We start from the raw sequence: 13,367 nt of genomic DNA, 5'->3' as shown, positions 1-13,367 counted from the left end.
ATACAGTTATTGTTTTTTTTTTTTTTTTTTTTTTTTTTTTTTTTTTTTTTTTTTTTTGCTTTTTAGGGCTGCACTCATTGCAAATGGAGATTTCCAGGCTAGTGGCCTAATCAGAGCTGGAGACACTGACCTATGCCACAGCCACAGCCACGCCAGATCCAAGCCATGTCTTCAACCTACACCTCATGGCAACACTAGATCCTTAACTGCCTGAGTGAGGCCAGGGATTGAACCTGCATCCTCATGGATATTAGTTTGGTTTGTTTCCACTGAACCACAATGGGAACTTCAGTTATTGTGTTCTTTTTTTCTGGTTCTCTTTTATATTATCTCTTTGTTAATAACTTCTCACTCTGTTCATCTATTTTTCTCCTGAGTTACTTGATCATCTTTATAATCTTTGAATGCTTTCTCAGGAAGATTCCTTCTTATTGGGGTTTTATCTTATTCCTTTGGTGGGAATATGTTTTTCTGTAATCTCATTTTACTGATTTGCTGATTTCATTTCTATGTATCTGGTAGGTTGATTATGTTTCCCATCTTTGGAGATGTGGCCTTTTGTAGGAGACATCCCATGTCAGCAGCATACTCCCATCTGGTCAACAGAGCTATATGCTCTAGGGATGACCCCTATGTGTGCTGAGTGGGTCCTCCTGTTGTAGCAGGCTGACTTCTGTGGGTATCTGATAAGCATGGAAGATACCGTCTGGTTTGATTCTAGGCTCTGCACTGTGCAGAGGCTGCCAGCTGCTGGTTGGCTGGGGCTGATTATGAGGTGGCTGGCTGCAGAGACCTGGTGCTCACAGGGCTATTTCTGGCTCACTAGTGGGCACAGTTGGGGTCTGGGGTAGGTGGTTATATGGCCAGTGTCCAGATTTAATTTTAACCTGGTGGCAGGTGGGGCTTGTTCCCTGCTAGTTGGTTGGCTTGAGGCATCCCAATACTGGTGCCTACAAGCTTGTGGGCAGGATTGGGTCCAATGGCACTTGCCAGTACTTATCCTGATGATAGAATTAGCTCCCCCAAAAGACAACCAGTGTCCCCTAGGTGAACTCCAGTTGCCTTCTGCCTCTCCAGTAGACACTCCAAGATCAGAAGGTGGGTTTGACCCAAGCTCCTTTCAAGTTACTTCTTCTGTTCTGGGTCCCAGAACATGTGATATTTGGTGTGCACCCTTTAAGAGTGGAGTCTCTATTTCCACAACTCTGTGGCTCTCCTAAAAGTAAGTTCTGCTGGCCTTGAAAGCCTAACATTCTAGGTACTCATCTAACTGGTATGGGACCCTGGGGCTGGAGAGCCTGATGTGTGGCTTAGGGTATTGTTCTTAACTATGACAAAACTCTACCTCCCCTCCCTATTTCCTTGTGGTTCCTTATTTATATATTTAATTGTAGAAAATATTTTCTGGTAAATTCCACTTTTTCTCATTAATTGCTGCTCTATAAATGGATGTAATTTTGGTGTGTCTGTGAAAGAAGGTAAACTCAGAGTCTTTCTATTCTACCATCTTGGTAAGTCTTCTGAGTTTTTTAACATCACTGACTCAACTCAGCTAAGGAGTCATTTCTATATTTCATAGAAATTTCACATTTCATGATTGTTCTTTTCAGAGCCTAGCTCCTCATCCTCCAGGTCTCAGGGCTTGTGAACTGGGCTTTAATAGACTTGATATGCAGTGCTTGGTCCTTTCTGACACATTTTAATAACAGCCATTTTCACCCAGGAGAGTGGTAAAAACCAAATGAAGGATGCAGGCACCCCTAACAGGATCCAGCAGCCTTTAGGGTTTTGGCAACCTCCCAAAAAACCAGGTTGATAGAGTGAGGAAAACCACACCTAGAGTGTCAGAGATGGAAAGAAAGCTAGGGAGAGCCAGAGAAAGGCTTTCTTTTCAGAATTTTGATGTAAGGGAATAAGTCCTATTAAGAGGAATTTGCATTTCTCTCCCTATGCCTTGACATGTAAATGTTCTACCAGGACTCTCAAGAATTCTTATCTTATTTAGACAATCTTCAATGCAAGACTAAGGGGGGGGAAGAAGAAATGACAGTTTTTTAAACTCAAGTGAGTAAACTTGACTTATTCCAAATATTAATTATAAAATAATGAGTTTTATATTGTAATACCTGATTCATGACTAAATTTTAAAATAAAACTGAGATGTCTCTTTGTATACATTATAGATATGATATGTCTTTATGAGTTTATACAAAATTGTTAATGAGCTATATTTAATTGGCTTAAATGTAATTAAGCACTTACATAAATTCTCAGAAATGTAAAAGAAAGCAACCCAAAGGAATTTAAGGTTCATGTGGCCTGGGTAATAGTCAGTGTTTAATTAATAGTTGATATAAAACTAAGTTTTTGGTTTAATTAATTAAGACATATCTTTAGACCCATCAACATTAAGTATAATACTATTATTGTACCTAGGTTTACTAGAAGTCAAATAAGATATTAAATCTGTTGCAAAATTTGTCAGCAAGAAAATACCTTGCCGTGATTAATTTTTCATAAGTAAATTAAATGTAAATGAGATGAGAGTTCTTAGGTAAACTCTTTAGGAATAATTATGTTTTAGGAGTGGCCACTTAAAAATAGTTTCTCTAGATTTTTGGTAACAAAACTTTAGAGTTTTGCTAAAATTAAAGTCAATGATAGGAGTTTTTGAATATCTAGATAATTCCCAAATAAAATAAAATACTGAAATGTTAATTAATAGACATTGTCTTCCTTTTACACATGGACTGCAGATATTTAATAAAAGTATATTGTACAACAGGGAGACATTTTCTATAAGAAAGCACATCTTTTTAGAAATTATAAACATTTATGTTTGCCAGTCTACAAAATGCTTATGTAAAAGACAGTTCATTATTGCTTACTTCTTAGTCTTTACTAGAAATTAAGTTTTTTAAGACTTGAGAATTCTAATTAAAATATTTTAATTAAAACTACTAAAAATGAATAAGGAAAACATCTTTGTATGCAAGAAAAAAGAAGGTGTAAGAAATGGAAATGCATTTTATTAAGGGAAAGAAAGTAATTTGGTCCTAAAACTAGTTATTTCTAAATGGGAAAAAAATAAGGGACAAATTAATATGAATATAAAAAGTTGTAGGAGATTTGTGCACACACAAAAAAAAAACTTTTAGAAGGCAGTTCTGTTGGAGTCAGGACTAAGATTAGAATAATTAGTAAATGAATTTTAATATTAAAGCTAAAGTGGTATAAAACCTGAATTCGGTTCTCTAAGAGAATAAACCTTTCTTAAAGTTTTGATAACAGATTGTAAAGTTTCTTTATCTTTTAAGTAATCTGTTGTAACTTTCTATATTTGCCTTTGAAATTTATTATCATTTCAGATGAGTGAATTAGTATTGTTTCACAGTGACCTATGATCCTATTTGGCCAAATGTTTTAAAAACTTTTTGGTATTTTGTACATACTTCCCAAAGATTAAATTCTAAATGAAGTTTGACTTGTAGTAAACTTTGAGGTTTCCCAAAAGACCCCTGGAACACCTCAAAAGATTTGTCTTCTCTCCTTATCAGAAAGAGATATTAAACTAATTGGTCATATTTGGTATGTTAAGTTACATGGGAAGCATTGTCAAATGAGTGGTGATAAACCTCTTTAGGTTATATTACATAGATAAACGTCTTTAATATAGACATTTTTGAAATTATATGGAGTTCCTAAAAATATGGTATGTCCTGGTAGAATGTTGTATCATAATTCTAGTTATTAGCTTAAAATATTGTGGGTCATAGTAGTAACCAGGTCACAGTAGTAACCAGGTCAATTGCATTGTAATCAGGTCTTTAACCATGACTTTTAAAATATTTTGTCACTCATAGACAGTTATTGCTTTGCTCTGATGCCTTTGCAAAAAAGATTGATAAGAAGGACTTTTTAAAAATTCCAGATCATATCCCTGAATTGGGTAAGAAATTAAATCATTCTAATGGAAACACTGATGGCTTTATAAAACTGTTAACAAAGATCAAGGATTAGTTACATAAGACTGAATGAATATTTGAGTATAGTTATAATTTTTATGTTTTTTTCTGAAAAATATTACTGGCTTTTAATATGTTTTCTGGATATAAGGAAATGTTTCCATTTAAGCTAATTATTAACAACAATTTGGTAAGCAAAATTGAAACATTTATCATATCTCTTTACCTGATCCCTCCATAAACTGGAAACTTGTAGGTTCCCAAGCTGCCTTATCAGGTGAATAAGGGAGGTCACCTCCTGCCAGGTATAGCAATCCCATGATATTTTGAGGACCTCAAGAAGAGAGGAATTCACCCAAATCTATAGATATTGTAGAAGGAATCTAAAGGCAAACCCTTGACATGGCTTTCCCGGCCTTGGGAAGCCTTCTAAAAGTTCAATCTGAAATTTCTTATGAAAAGTTGAGGCAAAGCCAATTTTAAAAAGTGTGTATGATCAATTACAAGTATGTAAATAATTTGGCCAAGTTTATTGAACCAGACATATTGTAAACTAACTAGTCTTAATTTGACTATATTTTGTAGAATTGAGGGTTATTTTAGAGAGAAAAATATGTTTCAATGGATGTTTACTGACTAAGGTTCACTTCCCAGGTAATTCCTTGTTGCTATGCTACATTATTGTAAAGTTTAATTGAGTTATTTAAAAGGACTTCTAAGCTTGTTGCTGAAGCTTATCACAATTATCTATCTTTAAATGAAGATCAGATGTCTCATGACCTACAACCAGGAAATTATGTATGCTGGAAAAGACATCGTTAAATGATTCACGCCAGCATAGGTGGAAAGGCCTTCCCAAGTACTCTTAATTAACTCATGTACAACAAAACTAAGAAAATAACCCTTGGATACATATTTCCTACTTAAAAAGGGCCCTCACACCAGACTGGTCTATAGAGAGGACTGCTGACCTCAAAATCACCTTGAAACAGTGTTCTAATACAAAAGAAACTACACCCACACTAAGATGAAAAAGATGTTAACACCAGAAGTAGACAGCCATTCCAAGATGCTAGACCTGACACACATGATTATTTACAGTATATTCTTGATTTCTTGTACTTTTTTGCATAGATCAAATGATTTTTTTGTCATAAGCATGATCATATGTAGAGTCTTGAAATCAATGCAGTTGTTGGGTTTGTGGTCAATTATCTAAATCCAGTACTTCTGGGCTACCTTAGGAAATTTCTCCACTACAAGGCCCTAATTTGGAGGACCCTTAGAAAATTTATTCTAGAAGAAAGAAGTTATATTTATGTACAGGTCACATTTGATATTATTAGATAAGATCCTCTCACTTGGCAAATAAATCATACTTGCTCTGACCATGGCCATAAGTTATGCAAGTTCAATCAGAGAAATGAGCTAAATTTTAGTCAAAAATAGTATAACCTCCCTTAGTTATGGGATGGATTTATATGACTAAAAATGGGCAATGATCATTTAATTTTAAAAGCACTTATGTTGGGAACAATTAAACCATACTAGGGATAACCAGCCTAATAACACTAGGAAACTGGGCTTGCTGCCTTTTGAAAAATGCCAATATATTATTATCTTTAAAGAAAGGGATTGGTACAGAACAGGCTAGATCATATGATCTGGGGATATATGAAGCCATGCCTAATGGAAGTCATTGGCTTAAATTCTTATAACCTTATTAATTCTATTAGCTGTATTAATTGTGGTCTAGAGGGTTATGGCCACTGTTAATAGGACCAAGTCCAGCAATAGCACAATGGGTAGCTTATCAATGAAATCCTGACTTAGTAATAAGCATTGCTAGCACCAAAATGGTTGTGAATGCCTTGCAAACCTTGGTTGAATTTATGAATATTAGGGGGCTCTGCCAACGAAAGAATGTCACTCACCACCCATTTCTACAAGAAATTAAGCCATTAACCACAGCAGTTACTTACTTTTGACACACCCTGAAGGGAATTCAGCATGGAAGTCAGGAATGAGGTAGTCTGTGCTCTAGGAAAATTGGCAGAACAGGACTTTAGAGAGTTATTTTCAGGAGAAAATTTAATGAACCCTAATCCTTGCATTTTCCCATACTTAGAAAAGCACTAAAACTATTAACTAAGATATCTGTTCCTCATTGACTAGCAGCGATGTTTTACTGGGATGTGTGCTTGGTTGCACATAGCCTTAGCGAAAATGACATGGATACTAAACTCCACATACTTCTTCAGAACAGCTTTTCAGAGATACCCAAAAAGGCTGCCTCCTGAGCTATAATCCTCAGGAAGTCACTGAATAGAATCAATTAGGGCTATTACACTGTATGGTTTTTAAATCTGACAGTACTTACATACAACTGCAAATAATAATTTCACAATACACATACTTTTTTTATAAACATACCTGCATCATCATTGGAAACTAAACATATACTAGGCCTGGAAATAAGTCTCAAAAATATCAGAGTTTTAATATCATTTATCTGCTCTCTGACCACAAGGTACCTAGGTTAATTTATGGTAATTTATGGTGGGAACCCTCTCAATATCCAAGTTCCTAACTACTAGTCAGGGACCAACATTGTAAGAAAGCATTTCAAAAAAATAGCACTTGGGTTTGCCTTTTTTCACCCCAACTACTTAACTGGAAAATATGTCATCTTAAATGATGACATTAAATGTTTACATTAAAAGAAAAGTAATCCAAAAGAAGAAATTGGAATAATGGTAGAATTAACCTTAGAAATACATGGAATGATACAGTGAAAAAGGAGATGAGATTAATAAAATAGTGCAATTGTCATAGAATCAACTAAGCTTAAATTTGATTTCATGAAGAGTATAGATAAAAATTAACTGGAAATACAGAAAAAAGGAGGGAGGTGGAAAAACAAACAATAGTAAAAAATGCAAATGGAAATGCAAGGGTAGACAGGAATAATTTTATATACATAAACTGTAGTGATAAAAACAACTATTCCTTGACATGAGATCCATGTCTATTGTCCTTCATTCTGGAAGGGCCCTATGATAATATGACCAATAGAATATGGAGAAATGATAGTGTGCTCCTTTTCTTCATGCAGGCTTTAGGAGACTGATGGCTTCCATTTCCTGTTTCTTGGAACATTCGTGTCTGGAACTAATCCACCTTGTTTTACTGAATCCAAAAAATTCTGCAGTAATACCCACATGGAGAAAAACAGAGGCCTGAGTCAAAAAGCCCTGGCTCAGGTCCTGCGAGCTTACCAGCCACAGGAGTGACCCATCTTGGAAGTGGACCATCCAGCTTCATTTAGTTTCCCCAGCTAATGACATGTGGAGCAGAAACAAGTCATTCAACTAAACCCTACCCAAATTGCAGATTAGTGAGCACAATAAATTCTCATGTTATTTTAATCCATTAGGTTTTAGAATGGCTTATTACATAGCAGTTAAGGAAGTGTACAAAATTCGAAGAAACTGATGATTACGTAGAAAAATAAAAATTTCAAAATTTACTCAAGATAAAGTAGAAAGCTAGAATAGTCCCAATGATATCAAATAAATCATATCAGAAGCTAAAATTTCCCATAAAGAACAAAAGAAATTCATATAGTTGTAGAGATGTCTTCTGCCAAATAGTGGCCAAATCTTTCCTATTTTAAACCAACTCCCAAAGAACAGAAAAAAAAAAAAAAGATTTGTTTTCTACTTATATTATTAGGCCAGTATAACTTTTATACTAAGCCAATACTCATGAATAAAAATCAGACCAGAGGGAACTGGATCAAGATGGCAGAGTAGTAGGATATGGAGTTCACCTTCTCCCAAAAGTACATCAAAAAGAAAGAAAGAAAGAAAGAAAAATTGACATGGAGAATGATTCTCACAGAACACTGGCAGAAGACCTCAGACTTCCAAAGGAGATGGTTCTTTGAAAGGGTAAACAAAATGGACAGACCTCTGGCCAGGCTCACCCTCACCAGGAAGAAAAGAGAGAACCCAAATAAAATAAAAAAGGAGAAATCTCAACTGTTACCACAGAAATACAAATAACCATAAAAGAATACTATAAATAATTATATGCCAACAAATTTGTTAACCTATAAGAAATGAACAACTTTCTAGAAACATGCAGCCCATCAAAACTGAAACAAGAAGAAATAGATAATTTGAACATAGTGATCACTGGAACTGAAACAGAACATGTAATTTTAAAAAGCAAACAAATAAAAACAACAACAAAAACCCTCTTTAAGAACAAAAGCCCAGGACCAGATGGCTTCACAGGCAAATTCTACCAAACATACAAAGAAGAATTTATACCAACCCTTCTCAAATTCCTCTAAAATTTCAAAAAGGAGTGAACACTCTTGAAGACATTCTATGATGCGATCATTACCCTAATAACAAAACTAGACAAAGATACCACCTTTGATTAACATACATGCAAAAATTCTCGAAAAAAATTTAGCAAACCAAATCCAACAACATATCAAAAAGATCATACACCATGACCAAGTGGGATTCATCTGAAATTCACAAGGATGGTTCAACTTATGCAAATAAATCAATATGATACACACATAAATAAAAGACAAAAACCGCATGATCATCTCGATAGATGCATTTAAAGCATTTGACAAAAATTCAACATCCATTCATGACAAAAACACTTACCAAAGTGGGTATAGAGGGAACATAACTCAACATAATCAAAGTCACAGCCAGTACTCAACAGAGAAAAGGTGAAAGCCTTCCCAGTAATCTGGAACAAGACAAGGATGCCCACTCTTGACACTTTTATTCAGTGTAGTATTGGAAGTCTTGGGCACAGAAATCACCCAAAAATAATAATGACAATAATAATTATAATAGATGTTACAAATTAGAAGTGGTAAAACTGTCACTATATGCAGTTCACATGCTACTCTATATAGAAAACCCTAATCTCATAAATGAATTCATCAAAGTATCAAGACAGAAGGTTAACTTTCAGAAATCATTTGCATTTCTGTATACTAACAAGGAAATATCAGAAAGGAAATATACAAAAAAAAATACCTTTTAAAATTTCATCCCAACAAAATATATGGGAATAAACATGACCAAAGAGGTGAAAGACTTATTCACTGAGAACTATAAAACTTAAAAAAAAAAGAAATTCAAAGAAATGTAAAGATATCCCAGGCTCTTGGATTGGAAGAATTAGTATTATAAAAATGCCAATACTACCTAAAATGATCTACAAATTTAATCCTATTCCTATCAAATTACCCATGATATTTGTCACAGAACTAGAAATACATGATCCAACAATTTATATGGAAACATAAAAGACCCAGAATTGCCAAAGCAATCCTAAAATAAAAACAAACAAACAAAAACAAAGCAGGAGGCATAACTCTCCCAGAGCTCAGAAAATACTACAAAGCTACAGTAATCAAAACAGTATGGTACTGGTATAAAAACAGAAATAGGGGATCAATGGATCAGAACAGACAGCCCAGAAATAAATCCAGACACCTTTAGTAAATTAATCTTTGACAAAGGAGACAAGAATATACAATAACAAAAAGATAATCTCTTCAAGAGGTGCTGGGCAATCTGCACAGCTGCATGTAAATCAATGAAATTAGAACACATCCTCACGTCATACACAAAAATTAACTCAAAGTGGCTTAAAAACTTAAAATACATCACACCATAAAACTCCTAGAGGAGAACATAGGCAAAACATTCTACGATGTAAATCATACAAATGTTTTATTAGATCAGTCTCACATCTAATAGAGGGTAAAAACAAAGGTAAACATATGAGACCTAATCAAAGTTACAACCTTTTGCACAGCAGAGGAAAACATAAAAAAAGAGACAACCTATAGAATAGGAGAAAACATTTGCAAATGATGCAATTGACAAGGGCTTAATCTCCAAAATATATAAACAACTTGTACAACTCAACAACAACAAAACAACCCAATCAATAAATGGGCAATAGAATAATGGGCAATAGAATAGAATACAATAGAATACAATAGAATAGAATGCAATAAATGGGCAATAAATGGGCAATAAATGGGCAATAGAATAGAATACAGAAGGTCAGTAGGCACATGAAAAAATGTTTAACATCATTATTAAAAAAATGCAAATCAAGAGTACAATAAGGTACTACCTCACACCAGTCAGAATTGCCATCATTAAAAATCTATAATAAATGCTGGAGTGGGTGTGGAGAAAATAGAACCCTCATACACTGTTAGTGGGAATGTAAGTTGGTGAAACCATTATGGAAAACAGTATGGACGTTCCTCAGAAAACTAAAAATAGAATTACCCTATGATCCAGCAGTCCCACTCCTGCGAATGTATTTGTACAAAAGTATAATTCAAAAAGATACATGCACCCCTATGTTCATTGAAGCACTTTTCACAATAGCCAGGACATGGAAAAAAACCTAAATGTCCAACAAAGGAATGGAATAAGATGTGGTACATATATACAATGGAATACTCCTAAACAATAAAAAAAGAAAAAATGCCATTTGCAGTAACATGGATAGAACTAGAGATGATCATGCCAAGTAAGTCAGAAAAAGGAAGACAAATACTTTATGATATTATATGTGGAATCTAAAATATGGCACTAATGATCTTATCTACAAAACGGAAACAGATGCATGGACATAGAGAACAGACTTGTGGTTGCCAAGGGGGAAGAAGGAGGGAGGGAGAGGGGTGAACCTGGAATTTGGGATTAGTAAAGGCAAACTACTACATTTAGAATAGATAAACAACAAAGTCTTACTGCATGGCCCAGGGAACTATATCCAGTCTCCTCAGAAAGACCATGATGGAAAAGAATATTAAAAAGAATGTTTATATATTATATATATTATATATATACATATATATATAAAACTGAGTCACTTCTGAGTGTATAAAGAATGTGTATATATGTATAACTCAGTCACTTCTGAGTCAGCAGAAATTGGCACAACATTGTAAATTGACTCTATTTTAATAAAATTTAAATCATAGACCAATGTCCCTCATGATCATTGACATCTATTTTTGGAGAAAGTATGTGCAAACTGACGAAGTTCATTAAAATGCTAGTAAAGTAAACCATGAACAAGTTTTATTTATTCCAGGGAGGAAAGAATGGTTTAGAAAAGAAAATCTATAAATATCATTCACCACATGGGATATACTAAAGTCAGTTTGCTTGATCTTGAGCAAAACAAAAACAATTCTGAAAATTGTTGAGCATCCCTTAAAAAAGAAACAAATCCCCAGTAATCCAAGCAGAGAAAGGATATATTTAACTTGAGAAAGGGTATTTGTGAAATATCTAATAATTTATCATTTCAATTTTAATTTTTAAAACATTATTACATTTGTTTAAATTAATTGCTACCTTTGAGATCAAACTATAATTTTCTAAATCATTTCTCTGTTCTTGAATACCACTATGAATAATCCCAATAATTAGAAATTTTATCTTTATCATGTATGAAGTCTTTTTGTGAATTGCATATTCTTGGTACTTTCTAAATTTTTAAGTTTATTGATTATTACGTTTTTTTATACATATATAAAGAATTTTAAAAATTTAAAAAATTCTTTATATATGCACACACACATATATATACACACACATGTATATTTAAATTTTATTATAAACTTTAGAATTAGATTTTCCAGTACACAAATAAAACACCTTTGTTGCTATTGGGCCATAATAAATTTTATACACTAAATTGGAAAAAAATTGATACTTTTATGGGAGTCTTTCCAACAAAGAATATGTATGCTTTTTCATACATTTATTTTTTATATTTCTTAGAAGTAATGTAATTTATTCAAATTCACCATGCCCATCTTTTGGGCCAAATTTTCTGATATTATTCAGTCTACCTCTAGTTTTCTCAATCCACCCTACTTAGACTGGTAGAGAAAATGTGTATCTGTTTTCTGTAAGCAAACGTATGCTTAATGGAATAAACAGAACGTGCACAAATCAATATTTCTCTCATTAAAACTACAAATTCATCTAGTCTTTTCATGTTTACTTTTCCATTTTTCTGAGTATCATGATAGATGGCTTTTACCAAACACAATCTGTTCCAGCCAACCAGAATTTTTATTTTCCTTTTTATGCTCATGTTGTTATAATTGGCCAGTGCAGACCACTTTAGACATTCCTCTTTGTTTCCAGCACTACCTCAGGCATTTTAAAAGCGTCCTTGTTTTCTAACAACAGCTTTTCCCAAGCCCATCTTGATTTCTGTCCTGCCCCAAAGAATAGGGTTGCATCTAATGAAAAGTACTAAGATCAAAACCTAAGTGCTAGAGGAATAAAGCAGCTTGATCCACATGAGTATTTTGGTAGGTAGCATGACTTCTTTTATAGACCAAATAGAAAAAGAGCATGAAACATCTTTTTTAAAAGTATTTTTTTTGGCCTATGATGCATGCCATTTAACTCTAGTATTGCTAAATCCTCTTACATATAATTCTAAGGTAAAAATATGTATATATTTGTCATAAAATTTGTTACATATTTAGCTCCTCATTCAAGTGACTTATACGCTGCCTTCCATAATGCTTTACATTAAACTGACCACAATAAGACAATAAAGTGAAAGTAAATTTCAATAACTACTATGAAAAAGAGAGATACAATTATCTTTTATCCTACTGATATTATTGGATATCTTTATTTTTGGCCATGCCCATGGCATGTGGAAGTTCCCGGGCTAGGGATCAAACTTGGCCACAGTAATGATAGTGCCAATTCCTTAACTTGCTAGGCCATGAGGGAACCTCTAATAGTTGGATATCTTAAAAATTCAACACTCTAGCTAAAAAAACAAAACATCTCCTCAGAAAAGAAAATCATGGACTTGGAGAAGAGACTTGTGGTTGCCTGATGGGAGGGGGAGGGAGTGGGAGGGATCGGGAGCTTGGGCTTATCAGACACAACCTAGAATAGATTTATAAGGAGATCCTGCTGAATAGCATTGAGAACTATGTCTAGATACTCATGTCGCAACAGAAGAAAGGGTGGGGGAAAAAACTGTAACTGCAATGTATACATCTAAGGATGACCTGACCCCCTTGCTGTACAGTGGGAAAATAAAAACAAACAAACAAACAAACAAACAAAAAAACAAAACAAAACAAAACAAAAAAACAAAACAAAAACACAAAACTACTAGAATAATTGAGGAAATATATACATATATTTTTTGTCTTTTCTAGGGCCACTCCCGCGATATGTGGAGGTTCCCAGGCTGGGGGTCTCATCAGAGCTGTAGCTGCCAGCCTACACCACAGCCACAGCAACGCGGGATCCAAGCCACATCTGCGACCTACACCACAGC

General features: G+C 34.1%; 1 long non-coding RNA gene across 1 annotated transcript in view; it reads left to right on the top strand.

Annotated features, from left to right (window-relative positions):
• Nucleotides 1-7,152, top strand: part of LOC110261584 — a 335,036-nt gene extending 327,884 nt beyond the window's left edge. Inside the window, exon 3 of the long non-coding RNA XR_002345885.1 lies at nt 7,081-7,152. This is a non-coding gene — a long non-coding RNA (uncharacterized LOC110261584). The remainder of the gene's footprint in view (nt 1-7,080) is intronic.

Source organism: Sus scrofa, chromosome 7 (assembly GCF_000003025.6).
Source record: "Sus scrofa isolate TJ Tabasco breed Duroc chromosome 7, Sscrofa11.1, whole genome shotgun sequence".
Classification (NCBI taxonomy): domain Eukaryota; kingdom Metazoa; phylum Chordata; class Mammalia; order Artiodactyla; family Suidae; genus Sus; species Sus scrofa.
Note: the sequence above shows the minus strand (reverse complement) of the source record. Positions and strands in the feature narration are given on the sequence as shown.